Below are 22,188 nucleotides of genomic sequence, written 5' to 3' on the forward strand. Positions count from 1 at the left end.
TTGATAAGAGGTCGGATTGTAGCCTGTCGCGATTGCGGTTAATCGTATCGCGGCATTGCTGCTCGCGTTGGTTGAGATCTAATGAATGTTAGCAGAATATGCAATCGGTGGGTTCAGGAGAGTAATACGGAACGCCGTACTGGATCCCAACGGCCTCGTATCACTAGCAGTCGAGATGACTGGCATCTTATCCGCATGGCTGTAACGGATCGTGCGGCCACGTCTCGATCCCTGAGTCAACAGATGGGGACGTTTGCAAGACAAAAACCATCTGCACGAACAGTACGACGACGTTTGCAGCAGCATGGACTCAGCTCGGTGAAAATGGCTGCGGTTACCCTTGACGTTGCGTTACACACAGGAGCGCCTGTGATGGTGTACTCAACGACGAACCTGGGTGCACGAATGGCGAAACGTCATTTTTTCGGATGAACCCAGTTCTGTTCACAGCATCATGATAGTCGCACCCGTGTTTGGCGACATCGCGATTAACGCACATTGGAAGCGTGTATTCGTCATCGCCATACTGGCGTATCACCCAGCGTGATGGTATGAGGTACCATTGGTTACACGTCTCGGTCACCTCTTGTTCGCATTGACGGCACTTTGAACAGTGGACGTTAGATTTCAGATGTTTTACGACCCGTGGCTCTACTCTTCATTCGATCCCTGCGACACCTTACGTTTCACCAGGATAATGCGCGCCCGAATGTTGCAGGCCCTGTACGGGTGTTTCTGGATACAGAAAATGTTGGACTGCTGCCCTGGCCAGCACATTCTCCAGATCTCTTCACCAACTGAAAACGTCTGGTGAATGGTGACCGAGCAACTGGCTCGTCACAATACGCCAGTCACTACTCTTGATGAACTGTGGAATCGTGTTGAAGCTGCATGGGCAGCTGTACCTGTACACGCCATCCAAGCTCTGTCTCAATGCCCAGGGGTATGAAGGCCGTTATTACGGCCAGAGGTGCTTGTTCCGGGTACTGATTTCTCAGGATCTATGCACCCAAATTGTGTGAAAATGTAATCACATGTCAGTTCTAGTATAATATATTTGCCCAATGAATACCCGTTTCCTCTTGGTGTACTACCAATGACACTTAATATAATGCATCGTGGCAGGTAAAGTAACATGATACATGATTTCCTGTCGTATAACATGACACATCCCATCACGTCATGCGGCATAGTATATGTCATGTCGTGCAGTATGATGCAGTGCATCATTAAACTCTGGGATACTTCCTACGGTAGATGCATCCCACTCTCTGGAAACAAATAAATTCGTGTCTGTTTGTTCTTACACCCCTCACCGTTCATTTGACAGGAGGTGGAGCTAAGGCCGGTATTACACTATCTAAATTCGTTGTCCAATATCATTGTCAAAGAAATTTGAAGGTGTAATAGGGAACTTTGTCAAATGTCGTCAAATATTTGATCAAATCTAGGGCGACGCTGTAGATTTGATCAAAGAAGTGGCTTGTCTTCTGTTCACTGCAATGTGACATGTTACCACGTGGAGCGCTAGCATCGCTGCAGCGTTCTGTCATCTGTAGTGTTTTTATAAGCATTGCCAGTAAATAGAATTGGTGTGTACTGACAATTGCAAAACTAATAGAGATGTATAAAGCTGATGAGGCACCCTGAATACAACAATGGATTAAGAAGATTGGGGACCTGACCTAACCAGACCTAACCTAACCTAACTTTCTCCTGTAGCAAGGAATCGGAGTTTTACAGTGAGCCTGTCTTCTGCAGATATAGCAGTTCTTGAGTGAATATTGTGCTTTGTGATATGAGGATACACTTCACTGAGCGCATACAGAAATGTATGGTCATCCATTCTTAAGAAATTGACGTACGAATAGACGTCCTCCACTATAAGCTCACGTAACAAGTTTTGTTGAATGCTTTTATCGTGTCGTCGTAAAACCCATGGTTTCACACAGGTACGTTTCTCTTCCGCATGTGCACACAGTGCAATTGTGGTACATGCAACTGCTGCGGTTAATAACAAGTTGTTGTTGTCACCCATCTCGAACTTCGACGAAAAATATGATGACAGTGTAATATCCCTTTTTATCGCCACTTCAAAGATCTTTGTCAAATATATTTGACGGATATTTAATCACATCTTTGATCAAATCTTTCACAAAGAAATCTGATAGTGTAATACCGGCCTAAGAGAGCTCACTGCGCTGGGAAAGCAGCATTAATTCGTAAAAAAGCCCGAATATGTCTAGATGTTTTGCTTTCAATGTGTTTGAACCTGACAGATAAATCTAAAAGCTAGTTCCCTTCTTCTTCATCCCTAACTCTGTCACAGACATATTCGTCTTTTTCTTCTTTTTTGGGCTACGATAGAAGCATTTTTCATTCTACTTCCGAAATTTTATTCTACCATAATTTCCGCATTACACCGCCATAGCCTGACAACCGATGTAGATTTTTGTGGACTCAGGCGGCGAGTGATCCGGTGTAGGTTTTTCATTGTTTTTCGCAAAATGTTGCATATATCGTGGAAATGGACAAAGCTGTCACGAAATGATAGGACGACCATTACTTACATTTCTAGCTTCTTCCAAAATTTTAGCCGTTTTACCCAAGTGTGAAACACAGAAGCGGCCCCCGAACAAAAACTTACAGGAAACGTGTTTCTTTCACGTAATATACGAATGAAGCTAGATTTCTGAAAGTGAGTTTTCATTTATATTCTAAGAATGCATTTTTTGTTTATCTGATTCACTTTAAACCGTTTCCGCGCATTCAAACCACGTAAGAAATAATTTCACGTGTTACGTATAGCTCGAAGTTAAACCATGCTATCTGGACGTTGTATTGACTCATGGTATAGAGGCGCCGGCATAGTAGCTCACCGTGTTCGCTCAGAGGGATAGCTGCCCTCCAAAACTGAGTTAATGGATCAATGATAAATTTGAACAAGCGTCATGGGGCGTCCGCCTCGAACAAATACAACGAACAATAATGAACAAAATGAAAACCAAAGAAAGAAAAAGAGATAGAGTCGTTGAGTGTTAATCAAAATGTATTTGGACCCGGGGTTTGAATGTCGCCGCTGCTTAAATTTTTGTTAATGATCAGCATCGGCTTCCGAAGACTTCCGTCATAAGAAGTCACCCCTTATTCTGCCAAAGGCCATGTCAAAGAGGGCGGAGGAGCGGACAGAGGTTCAGGGCACTCTCTTGCCCTAGAGGTGGGAAACTGCTCCTAAAGGCAGTCGGCTTTCAGCCGTGATAACGTGCGGACGGCCTCGGCGCGCCGGGCAGCGCTCCGCAAGTGTTGTTTGTTTACCCGCTAGCGCGCTGTTGCGTCGTTGTACTGCCTTATAGAACCGGCACCGACCCGCCATGGCGTTCTCATATCGACAGGCTACAATCAAACTAACGTTCAACTCATCGTACACGAGACCGAAGCCCAAGAAACGGAACGGTTTCTCCGAGACATAATGCACATTGTGTGGTGTCACCGACAGACACCACACTTGCTAGGTGGCAGCCTTTAAATCGGCCGCGGTCCGTTAGTATACGTCGGACCCGCGTGTCACCACTATCAGTGATTGCAGACCGAGCGCCGCCACACGGCAGGTCTAGAGAGACTTCCTAGCACTCGCCCCAGTTGGACAACCGACTTTGCTAGCGATGGTTCACTGACAAAATACGCTCTCAATTGCCGAGACGATAGTTAGCATAGCCTTCAGCTACGACCTAGCAAGGCGCCATTACCAGTTACTATTGATACTGAGTCATGTACAGTCAAGAGCGACGTTCACCATTTATGGATTAAAGTTAAGTATTCCACCAGCTACTGAAGTCTAATTTCCTTGTCCTGTTCCAGACCTCACGCCAGCCTGCGTGAGCTAAAACGCGTGCCTTTCGGCTTCCTCTAGTACCCGGTGTTGGCTCTCCTGCCAACCCACAACACATAGAACCGCAAGAACTGATAGGCATTCACTTGTCTATTGTATCCAGCACAGCGTACCTCAAACTGATTGACGAAGCGGCCTGCGACAGACTCCTCCAACGATCTGCAAACGGCTTTCGCTTCTGCCACGCAGACGGTAATGTGGGCGTGGTAGCAGTTGACCATTCTAATCTGGGGGTGCGTACCGTGTGCATCTTTGAACTACCGTTCGAAGTTCCCGCCAACCTTGTCGTTGACGCGCTGCGGCCGTATGACACAGTTCTGAACCACACAGATGAGAAATGGAATACATTCTAAACGTACCCTGTCCTTAACGGGGTACGATAAGTGCGCATAGAACTTAAGAAGCACGTCCCATCACATGTTTTCGTTGGCGGCTGCCGCGCAGTTGTTATATATGATGCCCAACCGAGGACCTGCCAGTCAGGGGATCACACGGCACAGTAAAGCACGCAGCTCATGCCCAGCTCTAAAAACACTGGTACGTAACCTCGCGCTCCACGACACATGGCTCTTACATCAAGGGAACAAGCACGGATATACGCACTTTACCGGCCACTCTGCCAGTCGGGCTGGACCGGATTTACGTCTCGCGTGCCCTCCGCACAGCAACCCGTGATGCAAAACTCTGGCCGACGGCCCTCACGGATCATCTCGCGTATATCTGCACCTTACTCCGACAACTCACAATACGCAGCACAGGCCCGCGGAAGCTGAACGTCACCGTCTTTCGCGAGGAAGCGTGTCGGCGAGCAGTTACTGACACGTGGTTCAAAAATGGCTCAAATGGCTCTGAGCACTATGGGACTTAACGTCTGAGGTCATCAGTCCCCTAGAACTTAGAACTACTTAAACCTAACTAACCTAAGGACATCACACACATCCATGCCCGAGGCAGGATTCGAACCTGCGACCGTAGCGGTCGCGCCGCTCCAGACTGTAGCGCCTAGAACCGCTCGGCCACACCGGCCGGCGGAGCCACTTGTCGCCCATAAGGTAATAAAAAGTGCGGTAGAATTCCAGGGGTAATCCATCCGGCCCAGGCGATTTGCTCGGTGCTCCACGTGCAAAGGCCGAGAGTATGGTCGGGTGCCACGTCCCTAGGGGCAAGAAAATCGTGCAACAGCTCGTCATAATTACGTACGTTTCGCGGATATTCCATGTACGATGTCTCTTAAACGACCTGACGAATAGAGGTAGCAGCAACCTGCAGTTATTTGCTGATGACGCTGTAATGTATGGAAAAATGACTGTGGGAGGATGCAGGATGAATGGGACAGAATTTTTATTTGGTATTATAAATGACAACTTGCAGCAAATGTGAAAAAAATGTAAGTTAATGCAGATGAGTAGGAAGAACAAAATGGTTCAAATGGCTCTGAGCACTATGGGACTTAACTAGTGAGGTCATCAGTTCCCTAGAACTTAGAACGACTTAAACCTAACTAACCTAAGGACATCACAGACATCCATGCCCGAGGCAGGAATCGAACCTGCGACCGTAGCGGTCGCGCGGTTGCAGACTGTGGCGCCTAGAACCGCTCGGCCACCCCGGCCGGCTAGGAAGAACAGCAAAGTGATGCTGGAATACAGTATTAGTGTGGTACTGCTCGACACAGTCACATCGGTTATGTGGACGTAACGTACCGAAGCTGTATGAAAACGAATGAGGACGTCGTGTTGGTTGTAGGGAGGGCGAATGCTCGACTTCGGTTTATTGCGAGAATTATAGGAAATGCAATCGACGCGTAAAGAAGACTAGAGTACAGCTTTAGTGCTGGGGATTTCCACCAGGACGGATTGATAGAAGAAATCGAAACAATTTGGAATGTGTGCAGGTTAGGGCAACGCTTGAGTATTACGGACATTGGCAGTGAGTCGAAATGGGAATACCTGAAGGAAAGGAGACGTTCTTTTCACAAAACGCTATTGGGAAAGTTAAAGAACTGGCATTTGCGAAAGACTGCAGAACGATCCTATTGCCACTAACATAAACCTGACGTAAGGACGACGAAGACAAGTAAGTTAGGGCTCATATGGAAGCATATGCAGTCAAATGAAAACCGAGTACTCGCCACAACGGGACCACGGAATGATTCCATTCAAAAGAAATCACCGCAGGCGATAAAACATTTATCGCACTGGGAGACGAGGCGATCAACTTCAGTTTCGTAGAACGCGGTCGGCCGCTGACGGATCCACAACCACACCGACTCTTCCACTTCTCATCTGACTGAAACCGGTGTCCAGGCATGTCTTTCTACAGGTCACCAAACATGTAAAAATCACACCGTAAAATATCCAGCTATAGGAAGGACGTCGCAGTGTTTGCCAACCTAAGCCTCGAACCGCAGTCTCCGTCCGATTGCAAGTATGAGGGCGGTCGTTGTCGTGCTGGTCGAGACCTTCGAGCCAGGAACCACAGTCATTGCGCAGCGGTAGAAAGATGCTTTACAGAAACCGCGACGCGCCTTGAAGTCAAAACGTACAGGAATGCTATCGGACGTCTCCACACTGTCAATCGGACGAGGGCTGCACTTCAGCGATTTGGTTGGTAAACACTGCAGCATCCTCCGTACAGACTGGATCGTTCACTGTGTGATTTTATCATCTTTTGCGGCCTGATTACTGACATGAGCGGGCGTCGGTTTCAGCCGGAAGAGGAAGTCGAAAAGAGGGTACGATTGTCGATCCGTCAGCGGCCGACCGCGTTCTGTGTTGTTGTTGTGGTCTTCAGTCCTGAGACTGGTTTGATGCAGCTCTCCATGCTACCCTATACTGTGCAAGCTTCTTCATCTCCCAGTACTTACTGCAACTTACATCCTTCTGAATCTGCTTACAAGGGAACCTCCCCATCGCACCCCCCTCAGATTTAGTTACAAGTTGTCACAGTGGATAGGCCTCGAAAAACTGAACACAGATTAATCGAGAAAACAGGAAGAAGTTATGTGGAACTATGAAAAAAATAAGCAAAATATACAGAGTATTCCATGGGCAACATAGGTAATATCAAAGAAAGTGTGAGCTCAGGAGCGCCGTGGTCCCGTGGTTAGCGTGAGCAGCTGCGCAAAAAGAGATCCTTGGTTCAAGTCTTCTCTCGAGTGAAAAGTTTTCTTTCTTTATTTTCGCAAAGTTATGATCTGTCCGTTCGTTCATTGACGTCTCTGTTCACTGTAATAAGTTTAGTGTCTGTGTTTTGCGACCGCACCGCAAAAGCGTGCGATTAGTAGACGAAAGCACGTGCCTCTCCAATGGGAACCGAAAACATTTGATCTCAATGTCATAGGTCAACCGATTCCTCCACAGGAAAACACGTCTGGTATATTCTATACGACACTGGTGACGGCATGTGCGTCACATGACAGGAATATGTTGTCGACCCACCTAACTTGTACACTTGGCGAATGGGTAAAAGGATGCTTGTACCTTGCCCGATTTAGGTTTTCTTATGGATCTGATAATCACTCCCAAAAAAGTTATGAAAATATAAGAATTTGTCACATAAACTGCAACAAATGAATGCAACAGTTTCACAGTCGCACAGTTTTCCCTGTTCTCTGTCAAACATATGTTTTTAACGTTTTCAAATTTTTCCGAGTGTAGACCGTCAAATCCTGCATATGCCCAAGCAAATCTGAACATGTCCTGGAATTTTGGAGAGCGAAAATGATTATGTGTGAGTGTCTGAACTTTGATAATTGTCTGAAAATAAAAAATTAAAATTTTCACTCGAGAGAAGACTTGAACCATGGACGTTTCGCTCCGCAGCTGCTCACGCTAACCACGGGACCACGGCGCTCCTGAGTTCACGTTCTCCTACATGTTGCCTACCTTCGCATGGACTACTCAGTTTGTATATTTTGCTTACTTTTTTCATATTTTCACACAACTTCTTCCTGTTTTCTCGAATGATCTATGTTCAGTTTTTCAAGGACTATCTCCACTGTGACAACTTATAACTAAATCTGAGGGCGGTGGGGGGGGGGGGGGGTGCGATAGGGAGGTTCCCTTGTCTGTGTATTCATCTCTTAGTCTCCCTCTAAGCTTTTACCCTCCACGGTGCCCTCCAACGCTAAATTTGTGATCCCTTGATGCCTCAGAACATGTCCTGCCAACCGGTCCCTTCTTCTTGTCCAGTTGTGCCACAAACTCCTCTTCTCCCCAATTCTATTCAATACCTCCTCATTAGTTATGTGATCTACCCATCTAATCTTCAGTATTCTTCTGTAGCACCACATTTCGAAAGCTTCTATTCTCTTCTAGGCCAAACTATTTATCGTCAATATTTCACTTCCATACACGGCTACACTCCATACAAATACTTTCAGAAACGACTTCCTGACACTTAAGTCTATACTCGATGTTAATAGATTTCTCTTCTTCAGAAGTGCTTTCCTTGTCATTGCCAGTCTACTTTTTATATCTTCTCTACTTCGACCATCATCAGTTATTTTGCTCCCCAAATAGCACAACTCCTTTACTACTTTAAGTGCCTCATTTCCTAATCTAATTCCCTCAGCATCACCCGACTTAATTCTACTACATTCCATTATCCTCGTTTTGCTTTTGTTGATGTTCATCTTATATCCTCCTTTCAAGACATTGTCCATTTCGTTCAACTGCTCTTCCAAGTCCTTTGCTGTCTCTGACAGAATTACAATGTCATCGGTGAACCTCAAAGTTTTTAATTGTTCTCCATGGATTTTAATACCTACTTCGAATTTTTCCTTTGTTTTTTTTTTTTTACTACTTGCTCAATATACAAATTGAATAACATCGGGGAGAGGCTACAACCCTGTCTCACTCCCTTCCCAACCACTGCTTCCCATTCATGTCCCTCGCCTCTTATAACTGCCATCTGGTTTCTGTACAAATTGTAAATAGCCTTTCGCTCCCTGTATTTTATCCCTGCCACCTTCAGAATTTGAAAGAGAGTATTCCAGTCAACATTGTCAAAAGCTTTCTCTAAGTCTACAAATACTAGAAACGTAGTTTTGCCTTTCCTTAACCTTTCTTCTAAGATAAGTCGTAAGTCAGTATTGCCTCACGTGTTTCAATATTTCTACGGAATCCAAACTGATCTTCCCCGAGGTCGGCTTCTGCCAGTTTTCCCATTCGTTCTACGAAACCTGAATTGATTGTCTCGTGTTCCAGTGGGGTAAATGCGTTAACGCGTATGGTAATTGCTTCTGAATGGAACCATCCCGTTGTCATGTGGGTGTTCGGTTTTAACTGACTGCCCCTCATAGACAGTAGCTGCTCGCTCGCTCGCCCCATCTGCGAGTGGAACAGAAACAGAAATGTGTAGCAGTTGTGCAAGTTCCATCCGGCACACATCTTCCGGTGACTTGCGAATTATGTACGAACATATAGACCGAAAAGAGCTTTAGCTTTCCATTTGAGCCTCACGTCTTAAGACTCTGTGGAGACTACTGGAACGGCCACTGCTTCTTTTGTATCCCGCCTGGAAGGCGGCGCGTGGGCCTGCTCCTGAAAAGTTAAAGGTTGGCCGTATGAAGGAAGCGAGTAGGAGGAACTGAGGTTAAAACACGTCGGTACTGCAAGTAAAAAAAGTGGTTTACTGGTGCATGAATATCTACAGAGGCATACATAACTTTGTACAGACGAGCACGTAGGTGCGAAGCCTTAGGCCCGTCGTAAGTAGTGCAAGCTGGAGCGAAGTGTCTCGGCCGTCTGCTCTTGATGAAATCAGCGGAAGTGGAGCGGCGCTCGTCGAGTTGCACAGCGTCGGCTAGAGGGGGCTGTGGTCGGCGAAGATCTTCCGCTCTCGTAGTGTCAACCTAAGAATGGGCACCTACGCTGTGGTATCGTAGCTATCGATACCACAGCTTCACTGGAACCGATCTCATTCATGATTCGAGTTTCAGAATGATACTAACAGGGAGGACCTCTAATTCTGTCTCGGTGATACTCTCGAATATCAGATAGAGGGAGAGGTATCACGGCGCCTGAGAACATGCACAGCAAACAGAAAGACCAGGAGACGCCTTTTCTGACAAGGGAACCTCCCCATCGCACCCCCCTCAGATTTAGTTATAAGTTGCCACAGTGGATAGGTCTTGAAAAACTGAACACACATCAATCGAGAAAACAGGAAGAAGTTGTGTGGAACTATGAAAAAATAAGCAAAATGTACAAACTGTGTAGTCCATGTGGAAGACAGGCAACATCAAGGATAATAAGCGCTCAGGAATGCCCTGGTCCCTTGGTTAGCGTGAGCAGCTGCGGAAGGAGAGGTCCTTGGTGCAAGTCTTCCTTCGAGTGAAAATTTTACTTTCTTTATTTTCGCAAAGGTATGATCTGTCGTTCGTTCATTGACGTCTCTGTTCACTGTAATAAGTTACGTGTCTGTGTTTTGCGTCCGCACCGCAGAAACGTGAGATTAGTAAACGAAAGGACGTGCCTCTCCAATGGGAACCGAAAACATTTGATCGCAAGGTCATAGGTCAACCGATTCCTCCACAGGAAAACACGTCTGATATATTCTATACGACACTGGTGACGGCCTATGCGTCACATGAGAGGAATATGTTGTCGACCCACCTAATTTGTACACTTGGCGAATGGGTAAAAAGATTCTTCTGCCTTGCCCGATTTAGGTTTTCTCATGGATGTGATAATCACTGCCAAGAGTTTGTCACATAAACTGCAACAAATGAATGTAACAGTTTCACAGTCGCACAGTTTTCTCTGTGCTCTGTCAAAACATGTTTTTAACGTTTTCAAATTTCTCCGTGTGTAGACCGTCTAATCCTGCATATGTCCAAGCAAATCTGGACATGTCCTGGAATTTTGGAGATAGAAGTTGATTATGTGTGAATACTTGAACTTTGATAATTGTCTGAAAATAAAAAAAATAAACTTTTCACTGGAGGGAAGATTTGAACCAAGGATCTCTCGTTCCGCAGCTGCTCGCGCTAACCACGGGACCACGGTGCTCCTCGGCTCTTGGTAACCTTGATGTTGCCTATCTTGCACATGGACTACTCAGTTCGTATATTTTGCTTATTTTTTTCATAGTTCCACACAACTTCTTCCTGTTTTCTCGATTGATGTGTGTTCAGTTTTTCAAGGCCTATCCACTGTGCCAACTAAATCTGAGGGGGGGTGCGATGGGGAGGTTCCCTTGTGAGTATTACTCCGTTCTACTTTTGCAGTTTTCACAGCAAAGTTGTCCGGATCGCTGGCTGGTTCCGTGTGGCAACGGCCATCCTTGGCTCGGCACTCCTCCTGGCCGCCGCGGACCTCCGATCGCGATCAAGTGGCTTTCCGCGCTTCGCCGAGACGCGGGGGTGACGTCAGGCCGGGCGGCGAGCGCCCGCTCTGAAAGATTCAGCAGCTTCTCGTAATAACGTGACGCGCTTCCATATGCAGCAGGAGAGCGGTTTGGCAGCGATTGCGCCGCGCGAAAATGTTTCTAATGTGTCGCGGACGGGAATCCCTGAGCAGCTAGCGGCTAGCACCTGCACCGCCCGTGGCCGCGCCCACCACGATAAATCGTACTGCTCTCTAGCCGTATAGTTTGTTAGATTTCTCTGAATGTGTGTCAAGAGAATATATGAGTTGCGTGGCGAAAGTGATGGAAATGGTTGTCTTATTTGAAGACGTGCCTTGTGTCACGCCAAATGTTGTGCATAGGTTAATATAGTATTCCCTGGGGGTAGCATGTTAGGACCAATATTGTTCCTCATATATCGGATGATTATAATTAAAGTGCAGCTACTTATGGAGATCCAGTGTGGAATGTAATTACCCCAAGGCAGCGAAACGTGGCAGATATGCTAATGCGTCAATGCGCAACCGATTTACGCTGGAAAAAAATTAGTTCCAATTTTGGCCACCAGATGCAAATGTAGCGCTGTATTGCAATATGTCACCGTTTCCGATTTATATTGAACAAATTGTGCAAGTGACGGTTAATAACAAAGTCAACGTTATGGCTTCCTCATTCGTTTGACCTTCTACACAAAACTGGCACTAATAGCATTGACACATAGGGAACAGACACAGATCTGTAAGTCCACGGTGATGAGAAAATCGTCCCGAAACACATGTGCCACAAAACGCCACTGTTTCCTGCGCATGTCCATCAGTATGGGATATTATCACCTTGTACACGTACAGAGGCCGCACAACAGGTTGGCATACTCTGGATCAGGTGGTAGAGCAGATGCTGGTGTATAGCCTCCCATTCTTGCACCAGTGCCTGTCGGAGCTTGTGAAGTGTCCTAGGGGTTTGAAGACGTGCAGCGATACGTCGAACGAGAGCATCCCAGACGTGCTCGATGGGATTTAGGTCTCGAGAAAAGGCAGGCCACTCCATTCACCTGATATCTTCTGTTTCAGGATACTCCTCCACGATGGCAGCTCGGTGGGGCCGTGCGTTATCATCCATCAGGAGGAAGGTGGGACCCACTGCACCCTTGAAAAGGCGGACATACTGGGGAAACATGACGTCACGATACATCTGACCTGTTACAGCTCCTCTGTCGAAGACATGCAGGGGTGTACGTGCACTAATCATAATCCCAACCCACATCATCAAACATACAGGTCCCTTTGAAGTATATTGAGGGGTTGATATCTGGTTCCTAGTTCTCGCCAGATGTAGGAAAAAATAGACAAGCACTTAGAAAGTGTAATTGAAAACAAGTCAGCGCAGCTAAGCGCACAGAAAATATTCGCTTCTTGGCAAAAGCTCATGAGCCAACACTTAAACAAACGCCGTGATCAAACAAACAACTGCTGCTGTCACGCACTGGTCCCTTGTTGGCGGATGGAAAAATCTTGTTGTTTTCAAAGTAAAATTAAATGTCAAGTCCGGTACCCTTGTAAAAGTGATCCACGAATGAATAAAAGTACTACTACTGTTATTACTACTACTGCTTTAGGGGACGAAAAAATGGCACAGAAATTAGCTTACACAAAGTCAAGAGGATCTACGGAAGAACTCAAGGCATCTTCAAAAAATCAAGCGCTGCAACACAGATATTAAAGCAGAAGCCCCGTGTGCCAGTGAAACTCTCACACTTCACACAAAATGTGAAAAGAAAAAACATCCCGAAAGATGAATACGAAATCGTGAGAAAGATTCTCAGACCGAACAGAACGGAAGATGGCGACAGAAAACAACTGAAAAATTATCAAACATAGCGGGAGACACTCTAACAAGAATCTTACCCTCAAAATTTTAACGTAAAGGAAACTATTGTAAACCATAGTCTGACTTTAACAAAAAAAGATCTAAAAAGACACACGGATAAATGTCTCGGAAATTTTAGACATCTCGAAGAGACAAAATGTTAACTGATGAGAAGAGCAGTTGGAGAAAGAAATGATGAAGAAAAAGGGATCAAGATGAAGAAATAGGGATCGAAATTAATGAAGTATGAAAGAGAATTGACGAAGAAAATATGAGAGCTGTTTGGAAGCAAATATCAGGTGGGACTGGAAAACTTTATCATTCAATTTTATGAGTCTCTATGCAGCTTTAGTATTTCCTCCATGCATTCTCTTTACCTCTCCAATCCATTTTTCCAGTTTATTTTCATCATTTCATTCTCCAGCTGCACCTCTCGTACATACAATGGAAAGCTTTATGATTCAATATATCTATTATTTTTATTATTCCGAGCGTTCCACCGGCCGAAATGGTCAAGCGGTTCTAGGCGCTTCAGTCTGGAACCGCGAGACCGCTACGGTCACAGGTTCGAATCCCGCCTCGTGCATGGATGTGTGTGATGTCCTTAGCTTAGTTAGGTTTAAGTAGTTCTAAGTTCTAGGGGACTGATGACCTCCGTTGTTAAGTCCCATAGTGCTCAGAGCCATTTTTTTTAACCAAGCGTTCCAAAGGAATACTGCAACACACAGCTCTGGATTGTTTAGGACAATTTAAATCCAACTTGGCAGACTCACTCTCTGCCTCTAGAAAAATATACCACTCGAGTAAGGTATGCCTGGTACCCTAAATGGTGGAGTGCGGGTGTAGGTGAAGGGATACATGTAAAAATAATTCATTTTAATGTGGAATGCATACTTTTCGTGGTTGCTGTGCTACGTGGAGGTTGTCCTGATGGTGTTTGACGCTTCCAGATGGGGATGGAGGTGGTAAAACAAAACTCTGGAAAAGTTGTTCCGCTTGACAATGGCCAAGGTGTGCTTGGTCGAGAGCCTGTGGCATTTTAATCAGCTAACGCGGCTGAAAGCCTGAGAATATTTTATTCTTAGTCCACGTATGGCTTACTATCAAGCAAAAAAATAATACGGAGGATAAGACACATGTAGCACCGCTAGAAGTGAGGGTAGAGATCGGAAAATGGTGAAATGTAAAAACAATCGTATTTAATATGGAACTGGGATAAATAAGCAGGCAGGAAACACCGAATAATCAGCTACTATATGTATATGTTTATCCTCTACGTAACTTGCAAAATTATCTATTGAATGGATGCGCAGAAAGACCATTCCTCAAAACTGATGAAAGGGGGAAAAGATTACCACCAGCTGCACACACTTTTTTACTAGGAAAAAAGAACTAGGAACTTGTTTTAGAATGGAATACCCGCTAGCCCGGAACGAATTGAAAAGAAAACTTGACACGAAGAAATTCACAAATTTACGGAAAGATTTTGATTCAATTTCAACACAGTCTGCAGTAACATTCCTTGTGAAACAAGTAAGTGATTAAATCTATGTGGGCAGTCCTTAACAATATGTATATGAACGCTATGGCTTTCATTAGATAACATTAGGACAGGCAGAAAAGCAAAATTGAAACACGAGTCATCCAAGGAAATTCTCATCAGCCCTAGAGGTTGTTTTCATATCTTTAAACCGTGAAAACAAAGAAGAAACAAGTGTTAATGTAACATACCCATGGCTTCGATTTGATGATGATATTAAATTGCCAGACTCGAGATTCTCCTGGCGTATAAAACGTTTAAATAATTTACAACCGCTGCCAATTCTATAGGCGAACTTTCCATAATTTTCAAGGTACAAATGCAAGGGATTTAAAACTTTGGTAGGCGGCACTGCACCGACCAAGGATCATAAAACGGCGTATGGAGAAACATAACACACAAACATGCTTTATACACTGGTCCTATATGGTGCTGATGGTTGTATGATAAGGCACAATTGCATGGGATACGGTAGACACCCGCCTTATGCAAAACAAAATCATCCTTTACAGGCCCTAATAGAGCCGCAAATCTTTGATGGTGATCGAAAAACACACTTTGCACTCTGCTCCGCAGAATACGATCAATTCTGTTGGGAACGCTACTTCTGTATAACAAGTTTGTAACGCCAGTTTTCAGTTACGACAATGAGACGTAAACGTTTGTTGCCAAATCTTCCAGAAATTGAGGATTTGGACGTTGCATATCTTTGTGTTTATCGATAACCCATCGGTAGTATCACGTTTATTTCTTTAACGCGCAGTAGGTGGCGTTTGTCGAGAAAAGAGAGTGTTTAGCTCCCCCAATACAGAGTGTCGAAAGCATGACCCCCCCCCCCCCCCACAATTGGAGCACGGAGCGGGACGTGAACATAAAAGGTTTATTTGAATGGTGAAAAGGAAAGAGGCAACTATTTGGTGGTGCGTGTACATAGTTGTGGCGTAATAGTGCTAACAGCACATTCAGTGCACAATATGAGACAATCTGTGCGTGTTATACACTTACATTCGTGTACATGTGCCGCGCCATGCTGACTGAACCGAAAGGATCGTCATAATTCGCACGAGACAACGACGAGTAGACTTGTTGCTTTGGCTATATAAATCATTCGCTTAATGCATGAGAATAGTGCGTGAAATACAAGTACAGAATAAATTTCAAAACAGAATTTATATTACCAGAGCTATGTTCCTTAAATGATATGACAGAACTTATAACATTTGTGTCGAACTTTTATATTGTCTTGAAACATTTCACTAGCTCTACGAACGACAGTCTCACAGTCGTAAAAGAAACTTACCCGCCACCTACAGTAGTTAGGCTATACAGCTGTTATTTCAGTAGGGACGCGTACAGGTTGCCCTGCGAGCATGTTGCGAGTTACCGAGAGAAACATGAAAACAAAAAAAAATTATGATGACTGATGACTACTATGACCCAAACCTAGAGAGATAGGAGAGCAATCAGCAGGGTCTGCATCAACTAATTAGACAGACCATTGGGTTAGATAAAGAAGAAAGGAGGATGGTTCAGGAGAGTCAGACATTGGGATAGATTCTTAGCAGACAGCAAGCATGCGGCACTGTTAGGAACTTGGCAGTTTCTTCGCCTGTTCGCCGTCTGAGAGGCAAGGAACAAGCGGCTAGTGGCTGGAGAGAAGTGTTTATATTGTTCCGAAAGTAGTGTGCTCCGATATGCGTGTTAACAGCTCCAGCGGAGAGATTCGGCTGCTGACAGGCGGCAATCGTTACACGCCTCGCCTGCAGCTGACTTGTAGCGACACAGCCGGAAGTGACAGCGGGCCGGTGGCAGCGCAAAACAAAGAAACCGAAAGAAGCTAGCAACACGGTTCAGAGAAAGGGTGTCCCTGTCGTGCTTTACAAGATTGCGGGAAATTCATTATTCCTCTACGTTAAGTACTTGATAGGAAATACATTGCCTTGTTCCATAAAAACACGGGAGAACTGCAGGATATCAGTAACGTCCTGCCAACATATTTCGGCGCAGAGTCTTCTGGCCATCTTCAGGTGAGTACCACTGTAGTAGTACTGGCGAGTACGCGCTGAGCTCTGCTATTTAAAGCCATACTGAGGTGACACTGCGCATGCGCTGCTCAGCGTGCGTGTTCATAACAACTCCGTGCGCTGCGCCTCGCGCCCTCCACGATGAAAGCTTGGCGTATCGATATCAGGTCGATTTTCGTCTTTATGCAGATAACTACGTCGACTACGAAGTTTCTCTATAACAGGATTCCAAGTGGAGTTTAGCTGATAACCGCTATCGCGATTGATGAGAGTCTCGTTGTCAGACAATGTTATTTCCACAGATTCATTGCTAATCGAGCTCCAAAAGTTTGATGTATGGGCCAAAATTTTTGTGTCGTTGTAATTCATGGAATGGCCTGTGGAAATACAATGTTCGGCGATTGCGGATTTGGTGGGTTGGAGAAGGCGAGTATGCCGTTGGTGTTCCACAATGCGTTCCTGCACAGTTCGTGTTGTTTGCCCTATATATGATTTGCCGCATTCACACGGAATCTTGTAAACACCTGATTTACGCAGGCTCAGGTCGTCTTTAACGGATCCCACCGGTGATGAAATTTTGGAAGGAGGGCGAAAGATGACTCTCGCTTGATACTTTCTCAATATTCTGCCTATCTGTGAAGAAATATTCCCAATAAATGGTGGAAAAGCAGTCGATCTGAAGGCCTCTTCCTCTTCCTTGTTCCGTCATTTGTAGGTCTGCATTACTCTGTTCACTTGCCTAGTTGAAAAGCTATTCTTCAGGCATACTTTTTGCAGGTGTTCCAGTTCCGCTTGAAGACTGTCGGCGTCAGAGATGGTATGGACACGGTGGATCAAGGTTTTGAGAACGCCCATTGTTTGTGCTGGATGGTGGTAACTAGTAGCTTGTAGATACAGATCTTTATGAGTGAGCTTTCTGTACACCGAGTGACCAAGTGTGCCATCACTCTTACGTCGCACCAAGACGTCTAAAAAAGGCAAACAACCATCTTTTTCTACCTCCGTGGTAAACTTTATGTTTTCATCTATGGAGTTCACGTGACGTAAAAATTCTTGCAGACGGTCCAGACCATGAGGCCACACTATAAAAGTATCGTCAACATATCGCCAAAATAATGTCGGTTTAAAAGTGGCAGAGTCTAGTGCTCTCTTCTCAAAATCTTTTATAAAAAGATTGGCCACCAGGGGTGACAAAGGAATCCCCATGGCGACACAGTGAGATTGTTCGTAAAATTCATTGTTAAATATAAAATATGTAGAGGAGAGAGTGTGCTCAAACAACGCTGTGATGTCTGCACCAAACATGTTGCCAATGAGGTGTAGTGAGTCCACAAGAGGCACCTTTGTGAAAAGTCAAACCACATCAAGACTGACCAATAAGTCGTTACTTTGCAGTTGTAGTGACTGAAATCGGCTGATAAAATCACTAGAATTTTTTATGTGATGTGCACACTTACCTATCACTGATTTGAGCAAAGATACCAAGAATTTTTCTAGGTCGTAGGTGGCTGCTCCAATGTTACTCACAACTGGACGTAACGACACATTTTCCTTGTGGATCTTAGGCAGTCCATATAGCCTAGGTGGAACTGAACTGTTTGGTTTCAGTCTCTTGATGACCTCCTTCGGTAGAGAACTATTTGATAAAAGTTCTGCTGTTTTTTGCATCACTCGGCTTGTGGGATCCTTATCGATTTTGCGATACGTTGAGTCACATAATAAAACATTGATCTTATTAATATATGGAACAATCAGTACGCCGGGAAAGCTTTAAACATCATATTGCCTTGTTGTTCGACTTGTGTGGTTTGACTGTCGAAGTAATTCGGCTTTATGCGTAAGAATAGCTTGGGAAGCGCTGAGAAAAATTCTAGATTATGAATTTTGCATTGTCTGTGGTCGTCGTGCGACTAGGGCCTCCCGTCGGGTAGACCGTTCGCCGGATGCAAGTCTTTCGATTTGACGCCACTTCGCCGACTTGCACGTCGATGGAGATGAAATGATGATGATTAGGACATCACAACACCCAGTCCGGGAGAGGAGAAAAATCTCCGATCCAGCCAGGAGTCGAACCCGGGCCCTTAGGATTGACATTCTGTCGCGCTGACCACTCAGGTACCGGGGGCGGACGTTGCCTGTGGTACTCATATAACAGACACAAGCTGTTAAACTCCTTTTTTTTAATCATTTATGTCACTAATTTCAAATAGAGACAGTTTTATCTTCACATAATTCCAACTGGTTATGCTTTATTTTTAGTGTCATAATGTTCTACAGTGATAAACAGTCAAATTGCGTGCATATGAAGTGCATCTCACTTGTGGGAATGAATTCTTGATTTCTGTCAGAAATATGATAGTTGATATTAAATTACTGAAACCGAAGTGATGACAGAGGTTCCCCAAGGATGTCCTATACGCCTCTCGATCTATAGAAGACAATGTGTGAAACCTCTTATGTTATTGAAAGTCTATTCAGGTTTGCTGCCGGACCCTAAAATCGACGTCGATTTGCAACCTGGCGTCAGTTCACAGCGGGACTCATCAGCAGAGGCAGCATTTCCCTGAAGATGGCGAACAGTTGGATCGCCGAAATATCGAGTCAAGTTGATTTTAGGATCCAGCAGCAAACCCAAAGAGACTTTCAAGACTTATTACGCCGGGAAAGCCTACGTAACCACGCTTATGCTATTGTTTATCGTCTGTGCGCTATGAACTAACACTTAGTCAAAGCTTCGTCCTTTCATTGTCCCATTGTTCTGCGTGGCCGGCAAAGTTATTAACGGATTTGGTATGGTTAATTTAAGAGGTGGCCGGATACCCTTCCTGTCGTCACTGCGTTATCCCCATGGGTGTGATGTGTGGACGCAGAGCTCTTGCGTATAGTGTGAGAAAGTTTTCTAAACGTTTGCGAATCGTTTAACTGTGGCGAAACTTGGGTACCAACCATCCACACGAGTGGAGGAGGTAGCAAGTGAGAGCAGCTGAATGGCTTCTCCGCGATAGGCTTCAACTGTAGGTCATTAGGGCCACTAAGTGGTCCCCAGTTTGGGGTCTCAGCACGAGCAGCAGGGCCGCAGCTACAGTAGGCACAGGGTTGACTGGTTGGTGTATGTAGACTCTTAGACCGTCGTATGTCTCCCCCCCCCCCCCCCCCCCTCGGAGCTGGTGACCGGCAAACTGCGAAGCCTCTGACTAGAATTGTGGAATATTCATAAAGGCTTGGCCCATCCCTGTTTGCTAAGGCATACGTTTCACTCACGTAAGCTGTAACAGAACCATGGCTGGGATGTGAAGCAGTTGGGTTACCCACACCGCAGCGGGCTCTGCCTTTCTGCTGCATCAGTGCTCTTACGCCTGTGGTCCGTCTGCTTGGCTTTAGCATGTTTTAACTGTCTCGACGCCTCGGAGACAGTAGTTGCTTTATCGGCAGGTAGCCTCTGATGTAACTTCGCGTGGTCGGTCCAGACTGTCCCGCTTCTGCGGCCTTATGCATTACCCGTGGAAGGTGTCTCAGTTTTACTCAGCTGTGCCCAGTAAATTGATTACGGCGCAACAGTCGTGAGGAAGACGAAGAAAAGACATCATTTTCAGACAGACCATTTAAAAAATCTATCAAATAATACTAAAGAGAGTGCCTACACAGAGCCAGATCGCTGGTCGATCATCAGCGATCGTCTTGTTATCTTTGGCGCGTCCCCGGGCATGAGCATCTTTGCGTTTTCGGCTGGGGCGCGCGGGACGGTGAGAGGCAGTCGGTTCGGGGCGGCCGGTGACACTGGCGGAGTTGTGGCTCGGGCGCAAGCACATGTGTGATGTCTGTTACGCTGGGGCTGTTTGCGAATCGTGAAACGCCTGCGGCTGTTACTAGTTGCCTGGAAAGCATTTCATATAAACTGTGCCAAGCCTCGCAGTGAGAGGGGAGTCCGGAGTTGGTGTTGGCCTAGATGTTTGTACAAACTGAGGTGCCTGTGTGAAAAGCACGGAGTGGGCCTGTTGGTTGCTTCGTCCTTCTGGCAGCCACCGCAAGCGGATGTTCGGCCGGAATGTCTACAGTTTGTGGTGAGCATAGTGTGAACAAGTTCTCGTAGGATGTGCTCCCAGCCTGACTCTTAGCCTGTGTTATTTGTGGGTGCCGACCCCTTGTCTGTTACTGCTTCCGGGTGTCCTGTAAGATTTCACAGTAAAACTGTTTTTTGTGGCATTCTGTGTTTCTGGCTCAGCCTCCGCCTAGAAAAGGGAAAAATTTGGAATTCCTTAATGCTGTAATTTAAACACATAAAGAAAAAATTGTTTTTTTATTCCTGTTTGATGCCAGACAGATTCAAATTTAGTTTACCTGGTTATTGGCTTAACTCGCGCTTCACGCACTATATCAGCTGATATCGAAATTTTTTTTATTCCTGTTTAATGTCAGACAGATTCAAATGTAACTTCATTTAGGTATTTGAAATAACTGTGTTGGATTGACCTTAATGAATTATGTGCAATCGAAGTAAGGGACCCAGTCCCTCATTAGTACTTAACAGTGGCGTGCGGTTCGGGTTGTGAGCCCCGAACTCGTACCATACACTGGAGTATTGTTGTGCGGTATGCGGTCCTTACCAGATAGGACTGACAGAGGACGCAATTTAGATCAACAACTTTCTCCTCCGAATCGCAAAATATGTTGACTTCCACCTCCACAGAGAGAAACGACTGTCGTAATAAAATAAAACAAGACAGAGCTCGCCCGGAACAACCAACTTGCTCTCTCTGTGACGGTGTTTTCATTTATAATTGCGTAGGCTTCCGCGGCAAGAGTCAGTCGACATAAAAGTTTTCTGGGTATAGTACCGCGTGATTATGTAAATACTACTGCTGCTGGAGAAAAACCAACGTTTCGGCCACGATTGCAGCGGCCTTCTTCTGGGTCTAATAGTCACCAATCGTAGCCGAAACGTTGGTTTTCCTCCAGCAGCAGTAGTTTTTACATTATGACGCAGTACTATACCCAGAAAACTTTTATGTCGGTGTTTTCATTGTGCCTAGCGGCCAAACTGAACGATCAGCTATATTAAAAATACAAAAAAGGGAACGAGTATTGCACTAGCTTGTCTTGCATGACAGAGGATTTGTTTTATAACGAGCGTTGAACCCACTCGTCTTGTCATATCAAACACACACCCAGCTCAACCAATGAATGCTTCGTCTTGGCGTTTTAAACTAATGAACTGCCACTAGGGTAACATTTATACTGGTAATAATGTTGAATTCTAACGGAACACTTGCGTACGGGCTGTGTAGCTAAACGTTTGCAGGGCTTCGTTGTAGTCAGCGTAAGAGAGCGAAGGAGCTGTCACTTGGGTTAATGTCAGGGGAACGCTTCCAAGTAAGTTTGTTAAGCTGAAAGACGGAATTCCGTTCTTTTCTGTGGAAGGAGATTCGTATCTTTCAAATTCTTTGTGTCGGTGTGGATAAAGATAAAAGAACAGCGTTTCGCTTTCACTTCACTGAAGTTTGAAACGTGTAAAAAAC

This window comes from Schistocerca serialis, chromosome 9 (genome assembly GCF_023864345.2).
Source record: "Schistocerca serialis cubense isolate TAMUIC-IGC-003099 chromosome 9, iqSchSeri2.2, whole genome shotgun sequence".
Taxonomy (NCBI): Eukaryota; Metazoa; Arthropoda; class Insecta; order Orthoptera; family Acrididae; genus Schistocerca; species Schistocerca serialis.